Source organism: Thamnophis elegans, chromosome 9 (genome assembly GCF_009769535.1).
Source record: "Thamnophis elegans isolate rThaEle1 chromosome 9, rThaEle1.pri, whole genome shotgun sequence".
NCBI lineage: Eukaryota > Metazoa > Chordata > Lepidosauria > Squamata > Colubridae > Thamnophis > Thamnophis elegans.
The window spans coordinates 44,794,669-44,819,431 of record NC_045549.1 but is presented as its reverse complement, the minus strand read 5'-3'; the positions used below and the strand labels follow the sequence as shown (position 1 = coordinate 44,819,431).

Here is a 24,763-nt window from a genome sequence, read left to right as displayed (position 1 = left end):
ATGGTCTTAAGAGATTCTTTGGTTGAGCTGTTGGCTTGTTCTGCAGTTCCTTGATTGGGACATTGTTTACTTGATTATTGGTCTGATGTTAATCTTGGAAATAACATATCATCCTCTGGATGCTGATTGCTTATGGGGAGGTATTTTGGTCTTTTTGTTCCCTTTTTTGCTTGTTGATTGTCTCTTTTGCATAGTATGTAGATATTGTTTATGTCTACTGGTGGCTAATTTGTCAGAGTGTCAGGTCCCTAAAATTCTTTAGCATTTTTGGACTTGGATTGGTCTAGGATGGTTGGTTTCCCAATTGAAGCTATGGTTAAGTTGTACCATGTTTTGTGAAATTAAAGAGTTTTCATCATGTCTTCTGACTGCTGGTTGGTGTTTATGGATAAATTCTGCCAGCCTTCTACATCTTTCTCCTAATAGTTTTGCAGTCACTACACTGTAAGTCATAGATCTCCTTTTTTGTCTCCTCCTGGGGCTGTAAGGTCTCTTGGTATACTTAGGATGTTTTGAAGGGCTTTGCTGAAACAGCCACTACATAGGACAAACAGGCAGAAGATTAGGTTAATTTCCTCTCTGGTCTGTATTAGTGTACATCTATTGGAAAAAGGAAGCTCTTTTCACTAATGCATTCGGAGAACAAATATTGAATCTAGCCTTTTATATAGGGTAGCAGGGTGGGAATATATATATATATATATATATATATATATATATATATATATATATATATATATATATATATATATATATATATATATATATATATATATATATAGTGTTTTTATTTGTGCTGATAAATAAATAAAGGGAGACTAGTATAGATCTATTTCAAGCTATTTAGCTCTCATCAGCTAGCCATACCCTTACTGGGAATCGAACCTGTGCTGTATTGCATCTTAGGCAAACGTCTTAGCCATCAAGCCACAGGTCTCCTCCTTATCAGCTGAAGCCAGGGAAGAAGGTATATATTAGTGTCACAACCCCTGTTAAGCCCCAATTATGGGAGGAAGCTAACTGCCTCCAACATATATATATATATATATATATATATATATATATATATATATATATATATATATATATATATATATATATATATATATATATATATATATATATGTATATACACACACACACACACACACACACACACACACACACACATATATACACCCCCACCCTGCTCTACTCAGCTACATCATGTAGTTTAGGTTTACATAGTTGTAATGTCATGTAATGTATGGTTGTTGACCAAAAATAATTCATAAATCTTCATGGGGTAAAAGCCACTATCTTGTTTATGATTTATAGAAAATTATACACCTGTTTCCTATTACACTTTCCTATTACAATTATACAATTATACAACTGTTTCCTATTACACTTTTTCAGAGAATATAGCAAACACCCATTGGTTGGTTAAAATGGCAGTTTCTGAGTTGTCAATACACTTATAGATGACAAATTTAGGATTTAGGTGAGAGGATTATCACAGGATTAGAGAGTTGCTGAGTTCCTACCAATATGAAACAGTTGATTCCGAATATCTTGTCATGTTATCAAGGCTGAATGGATAACACATCCTGTTCTGAATAAAATCTCTGGTATCTCTGTTGACACAGGATACTAAGATTTACATAAATCTCTCAAATATACTGTGGCCTCTGCTTGTCCAGTTATATTAGATGCTTTTTAAGTTTTAGACATTTGGATGTAGACAAGAACCTTGAAGAGATGAAGCTTGATAAAAACATCCAAGACAGAAAATGTAACTGAAGGGCTGCTAGTAGAAAACCTGAATTCAATCATATAAATAATTTTCAAAAACCTTCAATATTTTATTTTTTATCAAAATGTTTGTGTCATCTCAATGTCATCCTCAGATGGCAATGATTATTTGGATGGTGCTGTGTCTCTACTATTTTGAGGCACAGAAAGTTTTACTGGATTGAAAATTCTAACATAGCTTTAAAATATCTTCAAAATAAAATGCTGGCTTCAACACTTTCTTTAAATCCAGGAAGACAAAAATATCAGCCCCCTATATTGACAACATCACTCTACGATTTGATAATGTTTGAAGCCTGGATACAGGTTACTGCCAGCCCTGCAAACAGACTAGAATCAACTCCACAAGAAAAATTATACTTTATTGAGATAAGTTTCAATAATGGACCCTAAGGGGTCCATTGTGTGAGAGAGAGAGTTTGTGCCATCTCTCTTCTCTTTCTTATAACTTAGTGAATCTGAGAGATGTTTGCCTGGTCACTTCAAACATTATCTAGCTTCCCAGAACGTAAACTATGTCTCACTCCTCTTTGCCTTGGTAACAGTTGCATATTTCTGTCAAGGTCATCTCCAATATTCCAGTCCAGAATAGAACAAAATTACAGAATTGGAAGGAACTTGGAGGTCTTCTAGTCGAACCCTCTGCCAAGCAGGGCACCTTATACCATTCCAGAGAAGTGGCTGTCCAAACTCTTCTTAAAAGCCTCCAGTGATAGAGCACCCACAACTTCTGAATGCAAGTTTTTCCACTGATTAATTGTTCTGCAGAAAATTTCTCCTTAGTTCTAGGTTGATTCTCTCTTTGAGTTTCCACCCATTGTTTCTTGTCTTGCCTTATCTTCTAGTACTTTGGAAAATAAGTTGCCCTCCCTCTTCTTTTAGGCAGCCCCTCAAATATTGGAACACTGCTATCATCTCACCCCTAGTCCTTCTTTTTACTAGATTAGACATATCCAAATCTTGCATCTTTGTTGCTCTTCTTTGCACTCTTTCCAGAGTCTCAGCATCTTTTTTTATATTGACATGATCAAAACTAGATGCAGTATTCCAAGTGTGCTCCTACCAAGACATGTTAATAACACTTTGTGTGATCTTGAGTCTATCCCTGCTTTAATGCAGCCTAGAATTGGCTTTTTTTGGTGGCTGCAGCAGCCAATACATCTAAATAAATAAGAAAATAATAACACGGATACACACGATCAACTTGGCAAATTATTTATGCTGGGAAGTACATAACAAAATGTACAAAATCCCTGTTGGTTCTGCTGGACCTCTCAGCAGCTCTTGGTTCTACTCACTGAATTATAGTGATTAAAAACAATGCTGAATGATGCTAATGAGAAACTCTAGTGATGGAAACTCACAAAAAATGAATCAGTTGACATACATATAAATAAGATGCCATTCACTAAATATACATACATAATACCAACAAATCTATCCAAAGAACACTTATTCAAGGTACATAAGAAAGCTTGAATACAATAAATGGCAGGCTGGAAGAGCTGTTTGCCAACACTGCCAACTGAAAAAACATCTTAAGTGGCTAGCAACCTACTGTCTTTGTGATTAATAACTCAAAACAATGTATACAATCTGAAAAATGCATTGTTTCTTTAAAGCATGCCAGCTATATACTAGCAACTGATCAAAGCTGAATTACAGAACAGGGTGAAAAATACTTTTAAAACAGTTAACACATTATTAAAAAGACACACCAAAGAATGTTGTTTAGAAAGTTCAGACTGCCCCAAGAGTTATTGATACAATTTTATAGAAGAATTATTGAGTCTGTCATTTGTACTTCTATAACTGTCTAGTTTGGTACAGCAACCAAACAGGACAGGTACAGACTTCAACAGACAGTTAAGACTGCAGAAAAAACAACTGCAAACAGCCTTCCTTCCATAGACCACCTGTATATTGTGCAGGTCAGAAGGAGGGATGAGAAGATATGGACATAAACTGTTTCACCTCCTCCCTTGGGGTGGTGCAATAGGGCATGTCAAAGCAACTAAATACAAGGACAGTTTCCCCCTCATATCATCACTGCTGAACACCTAATTCTCAGAGTGCTATCTAATGTCTGTTTATTTACCCATGTAGTATGGCTATATTATTATTATTTATCCTTATTATCTTCTTTACTCCCCCCCATTGATATTATTGTTATTTTTACTATTACTGTTATTGTTATGTTGCATCTCCATGTACACTGATAATTTCTGCACTAGAGCCAAATTCCTTGTGTGTCTAATGTTGAAAATATTAGTTTGTCAGAAATGCATTGACATATGGTCTTGAAAATCAACATAATGTGGCAGTCAAACATTTTTATACGATATGATGGTAAAGAAACCTCTTAGACCAGGTTAATAAAATGTCATTATTTGCATATATGCATTAAACTTTATACTGACAATAAGGTGCTAGTGAGTATAACAATAATACAAGATTTTGAACTCTCACATTTCATAAACATCAAATTACCACAATATTTGTAGCACCAACATCAGTTTCTGATTAATATAAATTATTCAACTGAAATGGCAGTTTTACTACCAACATCTTTGCAAAGTTGAAGGCTGTGTGGCAGAAATACGGGGTTTTGTAACACATTTTTTTTGTCATGCATTCATTCTCAGCCCAACTCATCTCATAGGGTTGTGGAGAAAATTTAGGAAAGGAGGAGAATTAGGTATGTTTACCACTATTGAGTTACTAATAAAGCCATAGAAGCAGAATATAAATCTAAAGGATAAATAAATTTATGCTGCTCTCAATGCTGAGTATATACTAAGGAAAACTGGTTTGAAAGAAGATAAGCAATATTTGCAACTGAAAGAAGAAATATCAATAGCTTGTGCTATGCTGATGATACACCTTGCTAGCCCAAAATGTGAAGGATCTGCAAGTTCTTGGAATAAAAGTGAAGGAACACAGTGAAAATGGGGCTAAAATTAAATATAAAGACTAAAGTAATAATACAAATAATAACCACCATTAAAATTGACAAGTAAGATATTAAACTGGGAGATAGCTTCTTCTTTTTTATGAGACATTATCAATAATAAAGCAACAAGCAGTCAAAAATATAATAATAGTAGAGCAGTAATGAAGACCTTGGAAAAGAAATTCAAAAGCTTTGATATATCTACACCTACAAAGATAATAATAGAACAGAAAAAGGTATTCCCTGTGATATTCTATGGAATAGAAACTTGGACTTTGAAGAAACAGGATAGAAAAAGTATTGTTGTTTTTGAACTGTGCTTTGGAGAAGATTACAAAGAATATATAGATAGTGACACTTCCTGAATGTGCCATGGTGAGCTGTCGCCTTGCTGGCTTTCACTGGCCAGCACAGCAGCTTTTATGAAGAGAATTGCTGTCATAATCTCTCTGGAACAAAGAAGAAGTTGAGATCATCCATATGACCCAGGACAGCTACTCCTCGTGAGTAGACTGCAGAAACTGCCATTTTTATGGTTGACTTATGCATAAAGTGGTGAGAGTCAAGACTACATCACACTCTCATAGCAGCCTTTATGGACATAAAGCCTGACCAAACTTTGTATCTTAATCACATTTTTGGGATTTTTATTGCATTTTATTTGTTGCATATTGGACAAATTAAGACCCTTTGGACTGGCAAAGTTTTATTGTATTCATTGGGTGAGTTTCTGCCTCCTTAAAAGACCAATGGTGTAAATTTTATTTTAAAGGTTTCAAAAGTCCATGTTTTTTTTTTAAACTATGCAGCAAACGGGTGTTTAGTATATGGATTTTAGAAAGTTAATAACAGATTAAGGGACCAGAGGGATTTGGAATTATTTAGAAGATATTTTCTCATGGGAAAAAGTATATTGCTTTTTGTTTTGTTTCCTTTTGTTTTGTTCTGATAAGGTGACCTTGAAGGCTGGACATAAGAGCCAGAGAACAAAGAAAATGGAGCAGAAATCCTTAGTGCAAATTTTTGAATATTTTTCAATCACATTTTTGGATAGAATGTATCAAATGCTTGATAAAACTGACAGTGCATATTCTGGTAAATTTATAAAACAGCTACAATGAAAGTATGAAATTAATTTAATGTAGTAAAACTGAATCTGATGGATGACTTATTCTCCAAAGGATATGAACAGATATTAAACCAGGAAACTAATCTGGGTAATTATTTCTTCTGGATAGAGAAAAAGCTCTGCTAAGATTTGCAAAACGTTTTTTAGAAGTGACAAACAAAAGCATACTTTTTACTTATTGATAGAAAAGCAATCTACTAAAATTCTGAAGGATTTCCACTTTGAAACATACATGAGAAGCAAACTACCCCTGAGGTTGTTTTTTTTTTTGGGGGGGGGGAGTTGTAGTTTAATGTTTTTTTAAAGAAATCAGGGAAGATTTTATAAGATTGGCTTTTTTGACCAAAGTTAAAAGAAGAAAATAGTCATTTCTCACTCAAAGCACAAATGACCAGGCTAAAATTATCTTACTTAGGATGCACCGGCCTATTTCTCTGGAGGAGGCTGTAATAATGGAAAAGGTGGGAAGAAAGGAAAGAAAGGAAAGATATGGTGACCAGTGGGTTTTTTAAAGTTTTTATTGTTTTAATTAAAAGAAAACACACAAAAAAAATCATCTTTCATTATATCTTGTAGAAAGCATATCCATTGGTTACAGGTACATTTCGTGTGTTTCTTCCACAATCACATATATTTCATTCAGTTTAAATTGTACATTTTAGAATTTATGTATTTTACTATCACTATACCATTTTCATTTAATAGGGTTTTAAGGACACAGCCACCTACTGGCATTACTTTTTCCAGTCTCAATGAATCTGCCGTAACTTTACATCTTTATAACTTATTCTAGAAAGAAGTCGGTTAAAAAGATACCTAACATTCCCTCTCCCTTTTTTTTTCCCTCCCCCAAACTCACAAGTTGATGCTTCTGTCCATTTTACTTTTACTAGTACATCGTACCTGCTTGTATCATTATATATTATCCATTAACATTTCTTTATTATTATTGTAGTTAGCTAAAGATCATTTATTTTTCTCACCTCTCCTCTCCACAGGCCTGAAAAAGATTTGCCTTTATAACCACCTCTAAACAGAAATTTATTAATGTGTTAACAAAATAACCATTTAAAATCTAAAACAGTCTAGAAGATATTGACATTTCTAGTTAATAATCACCAAGAATATGTATTAACATTTCCTTCTTCTTCTTATAGTTAAAAGAAAAAAAAACCAATTGTTTGCTATTTATATCACGTCTCCTCTCTTCTGATCCAAATTATATATACCTTATAACAAGATCTAAACAAAAATTTATAAGGTTTATAAGTCTTTTCACCAAATCTCAATTTACACTTTATGGCCCGGTTATTTATCCTAATTAAGGTTATCATTTCATTATTAATAACATAGTAAATTATATGTTAATGAATAAACATTCAATGATAATCTAAAACAGTCTAGAAGATACAAAATACTAAAATCCCTACTTATTAATAATCAAAAGTTAGCTGCTTCTTATCGACTAGCATTATCAACCAGTGTCTTTCCAGTAGCAAAATGTTCCTTTCTCTTTTGCCAGCAGTTGTGTCAATTCTCTTTTTAGCACCTTTTCAGAGTTTAAAACTTCTCTCCGCACTTTGTAGCTTGAAGGATCTCTCATGTAGTTTCGCTGCCCTTGAATTGTTATTAACGTAGGCTTAACTTTAGTTGTCAAACTTATTTCTGGATATATTTGTCTTCTTAATTCCATCTTTTTCACTCTTTTTTTTTCTCCTGCACCTTGGAATTTGGGAAAAAGCTCCAAGTTGTCAAAGTCACTTTTCCAGGTTCCCTTCTTTTCGCTTTCACTCACATTTACTCCATTAATAGGTTCATCTAGCATCTTGTCTTTGTTTTCTGTATTTTCATTCTCTTCTTTAATCTCTGGGGCTCCAACCCCTTCCTCTTTTACTGTGATACCCCATAGTCTGTCCCATTTCTTAGCAAATCTCTCAAGTCCTTCTGAAATATTTTGGAGTCCAGCCAGGATGTTTTGGATTATTACGTTTTCTTCATCTGAATATTGATCCATTTTTCAAAATGTAAAGGAATATAAAGAAAAAGAAAAAAAGAAAAAGGAATCTGCCACTCTGGCCTGTGAATAATTTTTGAGGGATATATCTATATTTATTTTAAATCTTAAACACAAGTTCTTTTGTGATTTTCGAAGTAGAAGGGTTCTTGTCTCTTTCTTTTCTTTTCCTTCTCTTGCCAAAATATTTTCCAAGAGCAGCTGCAAAACACTATTCATGCCCTTGAATCTTTATCAGGTTTTATAAACAAGAGTCCAAACCCTTCCGTTGCAAAGTCAGTGAAACCAAATAGAAAAGAACAAAGGATACATTGTTTCAAAAAAAACCTTCAGGCTTAGGCTTTCAAATGGCAGATTCGATTATTATTATTTTATGCTTTTTCCTTAAGTATCTTTAGTATAATTTTATAACAAATAGAAGGAGAAATTTGTTAAAGTAAGAAAAAGTTTTGGTTTAAGCCAAAAGAAAAAGTTAAGGTAGGAAAAAAGATCAGTCCATAGACTTCAAGCGGAGAAGCAGGAAACGTTGCAATCACTTCAATCCACAAAACATTGTTACAAGCAGGAACAAAAAACTTTCTAAGGCAGTCCAATAGGGATTGAATTCGCCGCTTTATTCTTGCTTAGAGGACTAATTATTTTTTTTTAAAGTTTCTTAGGGCAATCTTGAGAAAGAAAAAAAAAACCTCACCAGATGGAACACTTTCACTTCTTCTCTTCCTTCAGGAGCCGTCTCCGACTAGGTCAGCCTGGGGGCTGCCTGTTTGCCGCCAGTTAGAAGCGCTACCCTTGGGTCGATCAGGGACTTTGCGGTGTCTCTGCGACCAGCAAGGTTTTGTCTTCCCAGTCACCGTCTCTTCGGGACGGTGTAGGTCTTGCCAGACTGATCCAAGGGCAAAAGTGTCATTGGCGGACTCGGACTGTCAAGTCCGCACGATGTTCCATCGCGACGTTGGCTCATGGTGACCAGTGTTAATGAGTGCATAGTTTAAAGACCTGTAGGATCACATTAGAAAGAGATAATTGTTAGAATATTCATGACTGGGAGAGACATGGTAACAAGGTCAGCTAATGAATATGCATAGCAACTAAGTCAGCCAATAAGAGCTTAAACAAATGTGAGTCTGTGCTTAGAATTGAAACTGAAAATTCTCTGCTGTACTGCTACTTGTATTCTCCTTGTAACTTCTACCATGTTGAAAGAATCTACTATTGGTATTGTACATTTATTCATCTGTTATTATGCATATAAAGAAGTTAATGAATCCAGCAGAATCAGTTATCTGTGTGTGCTTTCTGGATTTGATTTTTCTGCAACAAACTCTGACAATAATCGTGGAGAAAATCTATCTATGTAGTTGCTAAGTTGCCACATACTTGATGGTATATAATCAAGCAGCTTTGTATATTTTGTTTCAAAATATGAAACTATATATAACGCATCAGTTAATTTCGTTCCATTACCCCAGAAACATCCATTTTAATTGATTCTTTAGTTCTCAAAAGTAATTAATTTGCATAGAATGCATTATTTTTAACCAAATATATTGAGATTTTTACCCCAAGAACTTTCCCATATGGAGCCCAATCATTTCCCCTCATTAACGTCTTATTGGTCCAAGCTATTTTCTCTTCTAGCACATTCAGGCTAACAGATCTTGTCTTATGAAAAATCACATCTTTAATATATTAAAATATTTTAAACCAGGGATCACTAAAATTTGGAATTCAGGCATGAAACACAGCCTTATTATCTTCTGCAAGACCACAAAATTGCTTCAGTGGGGCAGTATCTTTCAAGGGGGACACAGATGGAAATGAGAGTAAGAAGCTTCTTGGAGAGAAACCAATACCACCCCATGCATTCTTAAATGTCCCCAACCAAAGGAATAGTCTGAACTTGCACTGTCGTAACATGAAGAATGCATTTTGGAATGTTTTGAAGGTATTTTGTGGCTTGAAGATTACCCAGCAGTCAGTGGTGGGTTTCAAAATTTTTTAGGACCTCTTCTGTAGGTGTGGCCTGTTTTGTGAGAGTGGCTTGATGGCCATGTGACTGGGTGGGTGTGGCTTGGCAGTCATGTGACTGGGTGGGAGTGGCTTATCAGTCATGTGACTGGGTGGGTATGGCCAACTTGCAAAATATGGTGAAACTCACTTAACAATGCTCTTGCTTAGCAACCAAAATGTTGGCTCAGAAACTCTGGCATTTGAAGCATGGAAGTCTTAAAGCTGTTAAGTTACAAGACCCTTGCACCCCTAACCCTTTAGAAAAAAAAACCCAGGGGTGTTAAAACATGACAGCTTTAAGACTTGTGGACTTCAACTCCCAGAATTCATTCATTCATTCATTCATTCATTCATTCATTCATTCATTCATACATACATACATACATACATACATACATACATACATACATACGGAATTTTTATGACTCACCAGCATATGGATCTATAGATAAAAGTATGCCAATAAAATGTACATTCATTTCACTGTCTCCCATCTATGATCCAGCTAGAAGTATTCATCCATCCATCTTTAAAATGACCTTCATCTTGACAATATTCATGTTACATTTAGCATAAAATATAGGTAGTGGATATTGCATATCAAACATTTTGTATATCATCTTAAAACATGCTCACTAAATATAGGAATTCCATATAACACCAAACAGAAAATTCTTTTCCTATAAAAAAAAAATTGTACTGAGAAAATGGAATTAATTCATTGCAACATATTGTTCTTCCCTTGATATGTACTTTTTTAAAAATTTAAGATGAATGGTAATCTAACTAGTTTCCTCCTCTTGCTGTCTTAATGTTATTACATTTCAGAACCTAAAAAGCCTCCGGTATTTGATTGACCTCTTAAACCAGTGACAATAGATGAAGGCAAGATTCTGCAACTTGCTTGCCGTGTAGTTGGATCACAGCCCATTAAGATCAAGTGGCTCAAAGCTGGGAGAGAGCTTAGATCCTCTGAAAAATACAGCTTCAGCTTTGTAAATGGAACAGCTCTCTTAGAGATCCAAGCAGTTACTAAAACTGATTCTGCAGAATATGTGTGCAAAGTCAAAAGTCTTCTAAGTCAAAAGTGGCAGTGAAAGATACAGTTAAATTGAATATTTAGAGAGAGAACAACAAAAGGCTGCCTGATCCTCCCTCGCTCGCCGGGAAGCTCGGAGAAGAGTGCAAAGTCCAGCAGAGGCAGGAAGGTTCTTTCAGTCCGACAGCCCCCACCACTTCTGGATGTCTATTGCAGACACGAGGAGCGCGCAGAGAAGAGTGCGAAGTCCAGCAGAGGCAGGAAGGTTCTCGGCACTCCCGAGAACCTTCCTGCCCCTGCCGGTTGCCCAGGTGACACGCCTCCCCATGCCTCCTCCTCCTCACTCCCCAAAGGCTCTTCTCCTCCTTCCCAGAGCTCAGAGGGAGCTGGGCACAAGGGATGGGAGGAAAACTACACCTTGGAAAACTTTGCCGGGAAGGGAGGCGGGGAACCAGTGGGGGATGTCCTGGAATGCCCCTATGCTTTGCTGGTGGTCACGTCTCCTAGGCAAGTTCAGGGAGGTCCTAGGAGTATGGCCACGCTGCACAAGCTACCGCCCGCGATCAGTGATGGAATGGGCGGAGGAAGCGAGCGAGGGGGTGGGGCAGGCGTGAGGAACGGATTCTAACCGGTATGGTAGATTTGTGGAACCTCTTCTACCAAACCAGTTAGAACCAGCAGGAACCCACCACTGCCAACAGTGCTTTAAACACTCAAAAAACCCACCAAGGAAACAGTGAGAATTAAGCAATTAAACTGGGATGTAAACAAGAAACTGACAATCAGAAGGACTAGGATTAGATTAAAGAACAAGAGCTAGAGGACATGCCAAAAAGGACCAAGAAAAAGGCACACTCCAGAAGAACCAAATGCTTTTACACTACCTCCTTCCAGAAGCATCCAAAGGTCAATTAGAACAACAGTAACATTTTCTGTTCTGTGACTCACTCAATAGGGCACACACAGAGATTTCAACAGCTCTTGACAGTCACATAAATGAGAAATGGCTGCAAGTCAGAATCCAATTTCAACCTGATTTCAGATACTGTGAGATATGCTCACATAAACAACACTAGATCTACAGATATCCAAATGGTCACTGGGCCTATATTTCTTTTAAAGTGTCTTTTTGTCTCTTAGTAAATACTGTTGAAATTGAGAAAAATGTACAAAGAATTTTGTGTAAACCAAAGCATTGTCCATCCAATAAGGAACCAACATCATACAGATTCAACTGCAAATATTTCAACCAATATTATTAACACAAGCCAGGTGCTGATTATTGCAAAGAAGAAAAGAACATAAATACAACAAAGTTGTTAGACCAGAAGTACTTATCTGTGCCTTCAAAATGAACCATACATTTGACCAGGTACGCATAGAAATAATTCATTAAGCAAACAGCAGGAGCCAGAGAATTGTTGAAAGCCTTGGGCTCAAATGAAGAAACCATATTCAGAATAATAACACTAGATACAAGTTACCTCCTACTCGGGTACAAAATCCAAACCATTCACAACAGACTGAAAAGGCAGACCCATCAGAACAGAACTAATACCATGCCCAACTAATAATGAGCAGTTTCAAAAAAGCATCCAATCACCAAACCCACAGAATTCATGACTGTACCAGTGGTAGGATATGACCGGTACACCCCATCGGGGTGTACCGGTCTGCTATGTGCCTGCTGAAAGCACCATGTACCGTTCCAGTACAGTGCTCCGAAGGGCCCACCTGCCCATCCACTCTCCTTACCTATATTTGAGCTGTTCGGGCTTCTGTGCACTGCGCCTGTGCAATGCTCCGCCAAGCAGCTGGAGCGTCACGGAGAGTTGCAGGCAGTAAGTACGCATGTGTATCCTGTGCACGTTCCTGTGGTGAATGCCTAGCCCCATTGCACCGTGCCGGTTGCAACGGGATCCGGAAACCATCACTGGACTGTACAAAGGGCAAAGCAAATCTTACTTCTAGATTTTTGAATTAAAGAAGTCTTATTGGAACAGACAATCAGATGTTTGCAGCAATTGTAATTTACATTTCAGTGCAGATCTTCCTAAACTTGGAAGCCTCTGCCCTGAAAAGGTATATACAAAAAATAAAAACAAAACAAAAAACTAAGCTATTGCTATTCCATGAGCTCAGTGAGATCAGTCTTACCAGGACTTCTGGGAAGAATGGAACATTGAAAATAGCTCTGTGTAAGGGAAGCTGATGATTGTAGCTAAGAACATGGAACTGATGAACAGACTGGCTCCTTTAATTCTTTCTGAACCCAGAAAGAATGTGAATCAACCAAACTGCACTCCATTTGGTTGCTCTTCAGAAGGAAACTCCAAGGTAGTGGTTGCTGAAGAGTGGGGGTGTTGGAAGCAGGAGAAATTTGCCATAGTTGTTCAAGCCGAAATTGGAGCTTTCAAATGGACAATTCCTTTACTAATCTCAAAGGTGCTTTTTCAGAAGGCAACTGGACATTCTTGTTTTTTCTTTGAAGACATTTTGCTTCTCATCCAAGAAGCTTCCTCAGCTCTGACTAGATGGGGAGCAATGGAAGGATTTATATTTCTCGCAAACAGCTGGTTATTTGGATCCTTTTTGAGGGTTGTTGAAGCATTTGGATGTTTATAGTACAGACCTTTAGCTATTCAATTTGGGATGAATACCTTTCAAATGGTGTAGAAGTATGAACGGATTTCCAGAAAAAAATTCAGACTATAGGAACTATTAGCACTATTAACTATTCAGGGATCCCAAGGACACAGGTAAAATTCCGAGTGCTTCAACAACCCTCAAAAAGGATGCAAATGACCAGCTGTCTGCAATGAATATAAATCCTTCCATTCTCACCCCTCCCAATCAGAGCGAAGAAGCTTCTTGGATGAGAAGTGAAACGTCTTCAAAAAAAAAAAAAAAACAAGAAAGCCCAGTTGCCTCCTGAAAAAGCACCTTTGGGACCACCATGACCTGGATGACTGAGAATCAGTACAGACTTTCTTTGCTGAGTTAATAGACATTTTTCTGATATCACTTAATAATTTTTTAAAGAGGTTAAGACACCTTTGAAATGACAAGTGAGTGAAAATAGTGGGTGAGTGCCTTCAAAGCTTAATATAAGAAAATGTTTCTTTAAATCTTTAAGAATTTAAAATAAGAATGAAAAAGGAAGACAAGACAGGCTATAGAAAGTTTTAAACAACATGGGCTCTGGAAATATTGGAATATTTGATTTTGAATAAGATTTTGAAATTAATTTTCAGGTTAAATGTAGTTTTGTGGAAAGAAAAATTATTTTTGATCCTGGATATATAACAAGAAAAATATGATAAGCAACTTATAATGGTGAACCAAAGCTTTTTGAAGAATTGCAATAAGACTTTAAACTACTGATATCAGCTGTGTTGTCTGTTCTTAAGAACAGTCTGTTCCCACATAAAGCTGTTATATAAAAGGATTTGTAATAAAATATGAGAATATGAATAAGAATTTGCCATTAGGAATACAAAAAACTGTGAGAGTCTTAAAACTTAAGAACAAAATAAGAATGTCAATTTCAGAGAGTAATTGAAATGTTTTTTTTTTCCTTGCTGGACTTAAAAAAGAGGTTCTTTAAAAGTTTTGTTGAAATTTGAAACAAGGATCAACAATTATTTGAATGGATTAAGGAGCAACATTGTTTTTATGCAAAAGGAAGAAACATAGAGATGTTTTACTTGATCATGGTTGAAATGGAACATGTTATTTTTGGATGGGTTTTTTTGGGGGGGGACCTGCTGACTAGAAAGATGTTGTGCTTTGGATTTGCATACAGTTGGCATAGTGTTTAAGTCTTTTTCCTACAGTCACTTTATGTATCCTAATCTGACAGCAGTTAAGTGGGCTTTGCATCTGATTGTCTTTTCCATAAAGCAAGGAATGTTTATGAACTTACTCTCTTTAAAGGAGAAATTCTCCCTTTTTGTTATTTTAAATTCAGCCTTTTGTTTATACTCTGATATTGGGACCACTTTATGACTTTTAAATATGCATTTGTTTACAGTTATGAGTTAAGATATGACATGATGACTAACATTTTTAATTAATGTTATTTCAGGGCTGTTTGGACACCTTACTAACTCCTCGGTTGGAGACAATGCTACTTATTGGATTTGCCTGTACTTAAGCATTGAGTTATAGGACAAAGAGGTTTATATCTGTTAATTAAGATGAAGTGAAATGATAGTGATAGTATAACTTGTACTAATGAAATTGCTTTCTTGATTTTTTTTTCTCTCTATTTTTTCTTATGTATTTTCTTGTATCTATTATTCACTCTATTTGTTACTTCTTTTATATCATCTTTTACTATTGTAATTAAAACTTTTAATAAAATTATGAAAAAGAGATAAGTCTTTTAAGCCACCTGATTTTTGAAACAAAAGGAAGTTCAATGGGTTTGGAAAAGGCTTGTGAATTAATTATAAACTATTCAGTAGAAAGCTCAAAAGTAAGAAAATACCATTGGTTTACCTCAAGGATCCTTTTCTGTGCACTGCGGAAGAGTCCAAGCAACGGGTTAATTCAGTCTGGTTGCCCTGGGACTGAGGAATCTTTTTCCTTGGCCATGCCTCCTGGTGTTGCTAGTCCCCAGAATTTTGAGATGGTCTGGAACTGTGAAGACTGGAAACGTGAAGAAGCATAGGATGGGAAGTCCAGCTGCCACGATGGTCCCGAATCCCTGGATGGTTCAGCCACGGTGGGTTGGACTCTCCCACAGTACACAGAAAAGGACCTTTCAGCTAAACCAATGGTTTTTTCCTGTGCACCGCTTGGAGAGTCCAAGCAACGGGACATACCCAAGTTATGTGCCATCTGGGCGGGCAGAGAGGCAGGCCCGGGATTTGGTCGTGGAAACAACTGCTTGGAGGACCCTCCTGCCGAAAGAGTCTTCAGCCGAAGCATAAACATCTAATTTATAGTTCTTGACAAAGGGCGATGGTGAAGACCAAATGGCCGCTCTGCAAATGTCGACAATGGAGACCTGGGTAGTCCAGGCCGCAGTGGTGGCTGCGCTTCTTGTAGAGTCGGCAGTGATGTGCCTAGGCACCGCCCTGGACTGGTGTTTGTAGGCCGCAGCAATACATGCTCTCACCCACCTGACTACCGTAGAAGACGACACCTTCCTGCCCAAGGAGCCAGGCTTGAACAACACGAATAGGACCTCTGACTTGCAGAAGTCTGCAGTCCGTTTGATGTAGATCCGCAGGGCCCACCTGACATCCAAATTGTGCCAGGTGCGTTTCCTCGGGTGAGCTGGACGCTGGCAGAAGTTAGGCAAGATGATCTCCTGTGCCCTGTGGAACCATGTATTAACCTTTGGAATGAAGGACGGATCTAGGTGCAGGACAACCCTGTCAGGATGGATAATACACAGGTCTTGTCAAACTGACGGGGCCGCCAGTTATGATATGTGCCTCGCAGATGTTATAGCGATGAGGAAGGCAGTTTTCAAGGTGAGATGGCAAAGAGACGAGGTACGCAGAGGCTCAAAGGGTGGTGATGTAAGGGTGGGGTTACGATGCACCGTTGGTGGACGCAAGTTGGAGGCGCCCTTGAAGAAGCAGTGAACCCTGGGAATCTTGTTGAGGGCCAGAGCTGGATCACCGGACCAAACGGTGGAGAGAGCTGCCACCTGGCAACGAAGAGTATTTGGGGCCTCCTTGAAGGAAATCCAAGATGCAAAATACTGGAGCGTTGGCTGGGTCAAGATGGTAGGAGTCATACCACTTGGCGAAGGCAGCCCAGGATGAGTCGTAGATTCTGGTCATTGAGGGGCGTCTGGAGACTTGAATGGTACGTACCACCTCCTCCGACAGGCCCTTGCTCCTCAGGAGGTCCCCCTCAAGTGCCAGATGGCTAGCTGTAGCCACTTGGGGTCCGGATGGATGATGGCCCCCTGGCTGAGGGAGACCTGAGCCCAAGGAATTCGCCATGGAGGGGACACCGACAGGCTGACAAGGTCGGCGTACCATGACCTTCGAGGCCAGTGGAGTGACACGAGGACCACCTCCGCCCTCTCTGCGATGACCTTGCCAATAATTTGAGGGAGAAGGGGAAGGGGAAAATGCGTACAGCAGACCCCGGGGCCAGCTGCATCGAAGAGCATCCGTCCCCTCCGACCCCGGAGAGTGGAAGCGGGAGAAGTAGCGCTGGAGCTGCATGTTCTCCCTGGTGGTGAACAGGTCGATCACTGTGTGCCGAATCTGCGGAACAGCTGGCGGAACAGAGCTGGGTCCAGACGCCACTCCGCAGTGTCTATGGTGGTCCTGCTAAGCCAGTCTGCCTGAGTGTTGTCCACTCCAGATATGTGGTTGGAACGAATGGATGCTACATGACGTTCCGCCCAGTGGCCCAGGGCCTCGGCCTCCGCCATGAGTCTTTTGGACCTGGTGCCGCCCTGGCAGTTTGTATGTGCCTTGGTGGCCACATTGTCCGTCATCAGAACAACGTGTTGATGTCGAATGTCCCGGTGGAAGTGTCATAGTGCTAGTCTCGCAGCCTGCAGTTCCAAGAAGTTGATGTTGCAGGTAGCCTCTGACGGAGACCACTTGTCCTGAGTCACTAGGTGTCCTATGTGTGCCCCCAGCCGGTGAGGCTGGCATCGGTCGTGATGACCACCCTAGTGGGTTCTTTGAACAGGTGTCCCTTGAGAAGAGCTGACGACCACCACCACCTGAGGGATGTCTTCACCACTGGGGGGGAATGCGTACCTTGGATTGGATTGGATTGGATTGTTTATTTATATGCCGCCCTTTTCCCTGGGGGGACTCAGGGCGGCTCACAATCAAAAGGAAGGGGGGGACAGACTTTTACATATAAGACAGTACATGATTAAAACGCAACATTCATACCATTCGGGCGGTATGAATGTTTAGCCCCAGGCCTGATGGGATAGCCAGATTCTAAGGGCTGTGCGGAAGGTCTGGAGGGTGGTGAGGGTGGTGGATGCATTGCTCTGTTGGCTCTCTGGCGAGGTAAGAGGAGCCACTGTAACGCTCTGGAATGAAGTCGGGCCCAGGGAAAGACCGAGATGCAGGATATCATCTTTCCTTGTGGGTCGTGGATAGGAGACCGTCTATTCTATCTGGGAGAGGAACATCCTGCACTTTGAGGTGTCTATGACCTCCCACAGATTAGTCTGGTGGTTGGGATGTGATGACTTTTCTCCAGGTTCAAGGAGAACCCGTGACTTCTGAGGGCCCTCATAGTTATGTGGAGATCCCATAAGGCTTGTTGCCTGGACGACCACCGGATGAGTATATCATCCAGTAACATTGGAGCTGTATAGGTCTGCACCTGAGTTGTGCTGCAACAACTGACAGTACCTTTGTGAAGGTCCTGGGTGCTGACGATAGGCCAAAGGGAAGGGCCCTGGATTGGTAGTGCTGGCCAGCATAATAGAACTGCAGGAACCTTCTGTGCTGGGGCCGTATGGGGAATGTGGAGGTATGCCTCCTTCAAATTGATGGAGGTGAGGAAGTCCCCCTGGCGGATCCCCGCCAGGATGGATTGCAGGGACTGCATCTTGAACCTCCTGTATGCAATATGATGATTGAGGCTCTTGAGGTCCAAGATGGCCTTCCACCCCCCCCTGAGTTTTTGGGTACCAGAAAGAGGATGGAATAAAATTCCCTCCCTTCCTGGTATGGAGGAACCTGCTCCACCGTGTTGATTTCCAGGAGATGGTGGATCTCTCAATTCATGAGTTCCCTCTTGAAATGGCAAGAGGGAGTTGGGCAGCAGATGAAGTTCTGAAGGGGCTGGGAGAGGAACTCCAAGGAGAGCCCCTCCCTGACGGTCTGGAGGACCCAGGCATCCTCCGTAGTCAGAGCCCAATAGGAGGCAAACAGCTGGAGTCGACCCCCTATGGGTGCAGAGTACTGATGGTCACTTATGGAAGGGCCTGTTGGAGACCCCGCCTCGGTAGGGTTTGCGGTAGTTGAACTGCTGCCTACCCTTGTTCCGAAAGGACTGCCTGTCCTGGAATCTATCACCCGACTGGCCAGTCGGTCTGCTGGGAGGAGTGAAGGAGGGGCCTGCCATGTCTTTAGTACAAAAGGGCTACCTCTTGAAGTAGGGAGCCGATTTGCGGTGCTGCTTCTTATGTAAGGAGGGAAGCACCTTACATTTGTCCTTAGAGTCAATTAGGAATGGATCCAAGACCTCCCCACACAAGCCAGACAGAAGCCAATTTCCACTTATTTTTCTGGTCCGCCTGCCAATGACGGAGCCAGATGAGGCGGCGGGAAGTGACATTGGATGCTAATGCCCTGGAGGTGAATTTTGCCACATTCAAGGAGGCATCAGCCGTGTATTGGAACACCACAATAATCTTGGTGATGTCCTGGCGGAGATGGATGTCTCCTGCCGGGAGTTTGGCCTGTAGCTCGTGTAGCCAGATGAGATGCTCTGTTGAACGCGGATGAAGACGCTTTGATAGCTCAGGCAGCCGCTTGGTGGGTCTTATGGCAGGTCTTCTCCGGTTTTTTGCCCTCCGCCATAAGACCCTCTAGCAAATCAACCGGGAGGATTGAGTTGGATGTAAGGGCAGCTATGGGGGGATCCACAGATGGAAGGATCAGGACGTCCTCTAGGGCGGGTTCAACTGAGTACAGTTTCTTGTCCCCGCCGATGGGGGCGGCCAGGGAAGCCGGCTGGGTCCACTGCCGCTGGATGATATCCAAGAACAAGCCTGGAACTGCAATCAGTTCCTGCTGGGGAGCCTGGACATCAAACATGCTTGCGTTGGGGTTGACCGTGGTAGGGTCAGATGAACCCTGCCCGGCCTTCGTGTCGTGTTCTTGGCCTTATGCAGGATGGATTTGAAAAGGCTGGGCTTAAACATCCCTGAGAAGGCAGGGGCATCAGGAGGAAGGTCTTCCTCCTCCGAAAGCTCCTGCTCCTCCTGGTCAGGGTCTTCCAAAGCGGAGGCCTCGCTCAGAGCCGAGGATTCCAGAGAAGGATGATGGACCCGTCTGACTGGTGGAGGGGCCTCCTGTCTGGCCTGGGAGGAACTGGGAGCAGCAGTAGGTTGATCCTGCTTTTGCATGCCGTCCACTATGCCCTGTGCAATAGCATGGGCGCCCACAGCCTGCATGTGGGCGGAGAGTTCAGGTTCCTGGTCCGACTCGGGGTCCTGTCCAATGGGCTCCCTCGCAGGGCAGGAATCCCACTGGGTGAGGGCGTGCTCAGGAGGCCCATCCTGTTCAGGCCCCAACAGAGGGGGACCCATGTCAGAAACCCAAGAGGGGGCTGGGGAGCCCAGCCCTGCCAATGACCTGTCCGGGGAGAGGTCCTGGGAATCCACCTCCTCATTGATTACTGAGGGGATCCGCCCTAGGGGGCGGGAGAATGAATGGCTGCCCAGGGAAGGCGGACTGGGAACATCCCTCCGCTGACTGGTGCCGGGCCTTTTTGAATTGTTTTTCAAGGGCCCATTGACGCCTCTCAGCATCCTTGGTCTCAGCCACAGAAGGCTGAGCCACAGAAGGCATAAGGATGACTGTCCTGACTGGCCACCTTGCCTTTCCTAGGCCCTTTCCCCCTGGTGGAAGAGGAACCCTTGCTAGGGGTCTGCGAGGGGCCTGGTCTACTGTCAGGGCCTCCCAAAGGGATGGGGGCCTCCATAGCCCATGACCCACAGAGGATGTTAGGCCAACAGCAGTTGTGAGACAGGAAGCTGGATAATCTGGCTGGATGTGCTGTAAATAATAGGGAGTAATGAAGAATCATTAGAAAAAAGGCAGATATGGCTTAAATGTTCATTATTATTACTCAAAAAGGAGACTCCCTTCCAGCCATACAGGTCGGAGGCAAGGAAAGGGGCCTGCACCGAGGTTGCAAGGCCTGGCAGAAGAGTCAAGGAGGGCCAGGACAAGGAAAAAACGGAGCAAAAAATGTATAGGTGCCCTCCCTGTGTCCGGTGTGAGGCCACCAGGTGGCCAAGGTGGGTGGCAGTGACCCAGCCGGAGGCCGGACAGGGCCATCTGCTCACCCTGCAGCCTTCTGCAGTAGCGTGGCTGAGCGTAATGGCTGACCTGGAAAGGGCACAAAAAAGTGCCTCCCAAAATGGCCACCGCTGTGGTGTGGGGTTAATGAGGAGGCCTGCGATGACCGCGCTGTTACAAGCGGTCGCGCCCCCTTCCGCAACAAGCTACACCTTGAAAAAGGCAAAAATCGGCAAAAAATAAAATAAACGCTGCTGGGAACCACCGGGCTGCGCCGGGAGTTTTGCCGCCTTAAAGCAAGCGGCAGCTCTCCAAAGCCAACTCAGCGCGGCACAGTGACGGAGCACCCACCACCACGCCTACCTCCTGGCTCCACGAAGAAGCCAACATCTTGTAGTTTGAATGGAAAGGATCAGGAAAAAATAATTAAAAAAGGATATAAGGCTGTTTGGAATAGAAGGGGGAAAAATTGGAGGAGAAGGAAAAAGAATTTAGAATGGAGAGTCCAAGCCTAAGGCTAATTCAGCTGGAGCTAACAAGTACAAGTCCTGAACAGGCAGACTGAGGAAAAATTCTGGGGACTAGCAACACCAGGAGGCGCGGCCAAGGAAAAAGATTCCTCAGACCCAGGGCAACCAGACTGAATTAACCCGTTGCTTGGACTCTCCAAGCAGTGCACAGGAAAACAGGCAGTGATTCACATTTTTCTACGAACAACTTTGTAAAGAAATATATATTAAGCAAACTCTACATTAGTAATGCCTATAAGTTGTCTGACATTTCTTTTTTCTTAACTAAACTAGGCATTCTTTCCAATTTTGCCCCCCCCCCCTCAAATTTCTACTTCTGTATTTATTGGGCACATATATTTCTCTTTGGGCCATTTGAAGAATTTTCTCCTTTCATTGCTATAGCTTTATGTATATGTTTCCCAAGTTCAAAATGATTATAATCATTTTCTTGTTTACCAGCAAGCGGACTACACAAAATTACTACTAAAAGGAAAGGATTTATTTATAACAACATTTGCTGAACCAATATGCACAGTTTTATATCCCAAGAAATGAAGGGCAGCATATTCTTTACTTTATTGTTTTTTAATCAACTGTTCTCAAAAACCTGTTCTTGAAATTGCTTTGATAAGTAATTAACCACAGTTCGCTCAAGGAAGGTCAACATGTACTTTTTATTGGCCACCCAATCTTAGCAGCCTGTTCCATGAAGAACCTGAATTCATTAATTCATTTTTGTGTGCATTAATACACTTATTAAGAGACATGCTAGTCAATATTAAGAAGCAAAGTAAAATGGAGGTAACAGGATGTTCAGCTGAATGTAACACTAATGTAGTAAAGGCAAGGTGTGCTGCTCTGTACTCAAAGAAGAGAGGGTAAGATGATATATCTTTGCTGCTTTGGAGAGGAGAAAATTAAACTGCTGCAAATCATGGGGCATTACTGGAAAACAGCATAGTATAGGTGAAAAACTATAAAAGTGAACTGATGGATGTATGGCTTTGATAAGATATAGCTTACAAGGAAGATATCTCTCTCTCTCTCTCTCTCTCACACACACACACACACACACACACACACACACACGGAGGGGGGAGAGGGAGAGCACTGCCACTGCTCTGCTCTCTAAATACCGGAATGCCAGCTCTTTCATTCTTTGCTTATGAAATATCCTGGGAAGGAAACAGATTTTTGTTGTGCTTGATTTTAAATGAGTGAATAAAATACAAAAAACAAAACAAAACAGATTTTCAAGAAACTTAGGGTTGGCTAAGATGGTTTCTTTATTGATTGGTTTCTTATACAAACACTGCTCTAGCTTAGACAAGTCAGATAAATGCCACAACTCCAAAAAATCCCTATGCCAATATGCATCCTTTTCACAGAGAGATCCATGATATTTATACCTTTAAAACATTTAGTTGCATACTGGAAAATTCCAGTTTGGAACTTTTGAAAAATTGGAACTACCACCATGGTAAAACAAGCTTTAATAATTTTTTCTAAACACAGTCTTCACATCTATTTAACCTGGGTACTATACTTATACTTATGAACATTGAATCATGATGCATGTGTTTTAAATTATCACCTTCTCCATATTTTTGTACAGAAAACAAACAAGTAGCATTTGTATACTTTCCTATTCTTAGGAAATTATAAACATATATATCATTTAACATTTATCATTTAATACATATACAGGTAGTCCTCAACTTACTATAATTGTGACAGAATTTTCATTGCTAAGCAAAAAAGTTAAGCAAAGCTCTTGCTAATTTTATAAATTTTTTGCCATGGTTGTTAAGCAAATCGCTACCACTGTTAAGTGAATCACATGGTTGTTAAACGAATCTGGCAAATCTGATTTTGCACATTGAAAGCCAGCTGGGAAGCTCACAAATAGTGATCATGTGACCTGGAATGCTTCAATTTTGTAAATACATGTCAGTTGCCAAGCACCTGAATTTTGATCATGTGATTTGTCAGATGCTGTGATGGTTATAACTACAAGGACTGGTCCAATCAGGTACTGAGGATTTAATAGCTGCCAGCTGATGTAAGTTGTAAACTGTAAGCTGATGCAATGAGGATGATTCATTGCAGCTATGGTATAACCCTTTTAAGACTGATGGGTCCACACAGGGGTGAAATTCATCAGGTTCTGTCAGGTTCTGGAGAACCAGCAGCAGAAATTTTGAGTAGTTTGGATAACCGGTAAATACCACCTCTGGTGCTGTGTTTTGCTCCTGGGTTTATCTCATAATAGTCATGCTGCAAAAACTCTGACAGGTCCTTATTTTTTTCAGCACCTCCGTAACAAAACAGCGGAATGGCTGTAAATTGAGGCCTATGTGAACAATTAAGGTGTGAGTTCTAGTCCGATAGGAAGGCAGCTGGGTGAACTTTGGCCAGTCACTTTCTCTCAGCTCTAGGAAATGGGCAATGGCAAAAATTAGCATAACATGAATGTCCAACCTATTGATGATTTAGAATATCTGCTAAAATTACTTGTTTTTCTCTCCTTGCTCTATAAATGTCAGAGTTACATATAGGAATCCAATTTCAAATCTGTTCTAAGTATAGAAGCAGTACTTTTCATTTGTAAATTGCTTATGAGGTGTACATGCAAAAATGACAACATAAGAAACAGACTCACTTCATCATATAAAAGCATAAAAGGCATGATCATTTCCCTCAGCTACACCTAATGTAAAATGCATTCAGAACTTAACTGCTAAAGTTCCAAGCCATTGGGTTCAATATGATGTTAACACAGTTTGACAAAAGATATTGGCTTCTGCATGAATCTATCTTCTTTCATTAAATACCTACACATATGAACAGACCATTCTAAAGCTTACACATACTCTATAATAAAACCTATCATGAATATATTCCTTCCCACATACGGAAACAAGGGTACAGACAGTCCACCATTTAAAAATGAGTTCTGTTCCCTAACTCTGTCTTTAACCCAAATTTGTATTTACGCATCAATAAGACTACTGGATCTCTACTTTTGCGTATCAAGGATGAGAAATCATTAAAAACAAACTGGTTACAATGTTATGTTTTATACCTCAAAACTGAATTAAGACACAACAAATGTCCAGCAAGGACAACCCAATTCAAGGAAAACGTGCTGGAATTCAATCTCTCATCGTCCTGAAGGGTTAGCGTTTCCCAAAAGGAAAGTTATCTGACTAAAAAGGCTGACAAACTATTTCCTCAAGCCGACAAACTGCTGAAGGCACACAATGCTTTCAAAAACTGCTGAAAATAGGCTATCTATGTATTAAAAATATACACATTATGTTGTGACGCTC

General features: G+C 40.6%; 1 protein-coding gene across 1 annotated transcript in view; it reads right to left on the bottom strand.

Moving 5' to 3' along the window:
- TUSC3 (tumor suppressor candidate 3) overlaps positions 1 to 24,763 on the bottom strand; it is a 162,617-nt gene that overhangs the window by 100,841 nt on the left and 37,013 nt on the right. The window lies entirely within an intron of this gene.